The sequence below is a fragment of the Bidens hawaiensis genome, unplaced genomic scaffold (assembly GCF_021521415.1).
Source record: "Bidens hawaiensis isolate Kalapana, Puna unplaced genomic scaffold, B.hawaiensis_p1.1 tig00003902_1, whole genome shotgun sequence".
In the NCBI taxonomy this organism is placed as follows: Eukaryota; Viridiplantae; Streptophyta; class Magnoliopsida; order Asterales; family Asteraceae; genus Bidens; species Bidens hawaiensis.
This window is the reverse complement of record NW_027491226.1, coordinates 1,614,319-1,617,354: the sequence shown is the minus strand read 5'-3', so window position 1 is coordinate 1,617,354 and position 3,036 is coordinate 1,614,319. Positions and strand designations below refer to the sequence as shown.

Sequence of the window (3,036 nt, the reverse complement as noted above, 5' to 3'; positions counted from 1 at the left end):
TTTTAAACGTTTTTTTATTTAGAAACCCGGATGATAAATAAGAACTTTGGTTTTTTTACTTTTTTTATTTTTGTGTTTTTTTTTTGTTTTATGATTTTTTTTATTTTTGGGTTTTTTGTGGTACAAAATGATTCTCATAGTTCTCAATTCTCAAAAAGTTCTCACATGATCCTGATTCTATATATATATATATATAAACAAACTATTTGGGCAAAATTCACATATTTAACCAAACCCTAGGAACAATTTTGACACTTACTCAAAATAAATTATTAACTAACAAACTAAAATTATCATGATTATCTCTCTATAAATAAGAAAGAAATGTGGGCATATGAAAGCCACCAAATGTGATAATCACATAGATTCTTTTTTTCCCAAATATGGCTGCCTCCACCTCAGATGAGCGATTGCGTGTTATAGAAAAATCTTGGATCTCACCACCGCCTAACACCATCGGAGAAAGATCATTGCCACTTACCATTTTTGACTTAGTATGGTTGCTTTTTCCCCAGTTCATCAGCTTTTCTTTTATGATTTCCACCACTCCAAATCCCATTTCATCCAAACAATTATCCCCAAACTCAAACACTCATTGTCTATAACTCTCCAACACTTCTCCCCGTTTGCCGGTAACTTAGTCATCTTTCCAGCTGGAAATGATTCAGAAGTTCCTAGAAAACCTGAAATTCATTATGCCAAAGGTGATTCACTCTCCATTTTGTTCGCAGAATGTGATCTTAATTATGACCTGAAACAAAACCATCCTCGTGAATGTAACAAGTTTTATTCACTTGTACCTCTACTTGAAACTCCACTAAAATCAACTGACCATCTCAAAATCCCAAGTTTTACGATTCAAGTTACCATCATCCCGAATCCCGAATTCAGGCATCACCATCGGGCTAACAAACCACCACTCACTTTGTGATGCAAAAACAATGTATGATTTCTTGATGGCGTGGACTTCAGTATACAAAAATAGCACTAATGAGTTGTTTTTAGCTAATAGATCGCTTCCGTATTGAAGAAGCGTGTATCGACTTACTTGTATACGATCAACGTTCCTCGGGTACGAGTGTGCTATATCACCAATGGTTTTCCGAGATACGAGTTCTTCCACCTACAAAACGAACAGCACCGTGAGCTTACCCCTCAGAAAGGGACAGAGGGGTCCTCTTTGGGGTAACCCTCCGGTGTGAGAATCAGGTATTGTAGGAGAAGATAATCAGGATGTAAAAATGAGTAAAGGACTTAGAATATATTTTCTTGCCTCCTTTTGCACTGTTGAGGTGGTGTGGTATTTATAGTATTAGGGTTTCCAATGATTGGGCTCAGACCCAATTAGGGCCTTTTTGGCCTCCTCCTATTGCTTCGCGCAACGTGTACTTAGGACACCTGGTGCTTTTTCATTGATTATTCTCTGACCAACGTATTTCACCTGACCCATATGCCATCACGTGGTGACACATGGGCTTTGCTGAGTTGTCCACCCTTCATTGGCAGCTGTCAACATCAGCACATTCTTTATTCCTTAAAAGATACCTTCTGGAAGGTTGCCTGATGAGTACAATCATGGTTGTCCTTATCCTGATTTGGATTAGACTATTGTCTCATTTGTTGTGTGTCGCTTACGCGCGGCCTTTATGCGCCTATCCCGGGGATGCGCAAGGTCTTCTCTTTATTCTCACAGATGTTTCATGCGCTTGCGCGTATGTGATATGCGCCACGCGCAGATGTTTCATGCGCTTGCGCATAGGTTTCAGCACATTCTTTATTCCTGATTTCAAGCCTCTTGTCTATATCTTGTGGGTTGACCCGCCCCGCTCGATGTTAAGGCGGGTGCATACCCCTTCACGTATTATGATAGGGTTATCGAATACCCTAGCTCATTAGAAGACTTCCTTTTAAATTTACCACCGATTAAAACTATTGATGAAAGTTATAGAGCACCTCAGCTCGATCCTCAAACCAATAAAGTTCGATACACATTAGTCTTGACTTGATCACAGATCGATAGCCTAAAGAAATGGTTGTTGGTTCAACTACCAACACTCGAGTATATATCTTCTTTTGTTATAGGATGTGGTTTTACATGGAGTTGCTTAGCGAAATCACGTGTTCGAATTGAAGGAACAAAGGGTGAGTATGAAGTTGAACGATTTATATGTGTAGCTGATTGGAGGGCTCGTTTGAATCCACCAGTTCCTCAAACATATTTTGGTAATTGTGTGGGCCCATGTGCAATAACAACAAAAACAACCTTAATAACAGATAAAAAAGGGTTTCCAAAGGCAGTTGAGTTAGTCGGAAAGGGCATAAGGGAAGGTGTAAACAGTAAACAAGGGTTAGCTAAACATGCTACGTTATGGTCAGAGAATCTATTGATACAAGTCCCCACGATAAGTGTAGCCGGAACACCAAAGCTCAATGTTTACGACATTGATTTCGGGTGGGGGAAGGTTGTAAAGTATGAGATAATATCAATAGACTACTCGGATACGCTATCAGTTAATGCAAGCAAAGACTCACCTGAAGATCTTGAGATTGGTTTATGTCTCCCTCCTAAGCAAATGGATGCTTTCATTACCATATTCCAAAATGAACTAGAGAGTATAATTTCAGATAATTTCTAATTTATAATGTATTAATGCATGACTCTTTTACTTTTTTACATGCATTTAGGTAATAAGAGGTTGTGAAAAGATCTACTATATTCAATAAACTATTGGGTTTTAAAACTACAAATGTGACACCTCATATATTTTAAAATTTTTTAACTTAAAATGATTTTAATATTTTAGTCCCATGTGTATTTATAAAATTGTATAAGGCCAACTAAATATGACTAAAAGTAAGGAATGCTTGAATGTAATTCGATGCTAGCATAAAGTCTAAATATGTAATAAGGAGAGGGGAAAAAATAAAAGTTAGTAGTATATATAAGTTTGGTGTGGTCAATAAATAGGTTAGGATTTAGGAATAAATAGGTTAGGATTTAGGAATTTACCGGTGAAAATTTCTTTCTTTTTGGTT

General features: G+C 37.3%; 1 pseudogene; it reads left to right on the top strand.

Annotated features, from left to right (window-relative positions):
- The first annotated feature begins 383 nt into the window (after nt 1–383).
- On the top strand, nt 384–2,636 carry LOC143624597 (malonyl-coenzyme A:anthocyanin 3-O-glucoside-6''-O-malonyltransferase pseudogene; annotated as a pseudogene).
- The last annotated feature ends 400 nt before the right edge of the window (nt 2,637–3,036 follow it).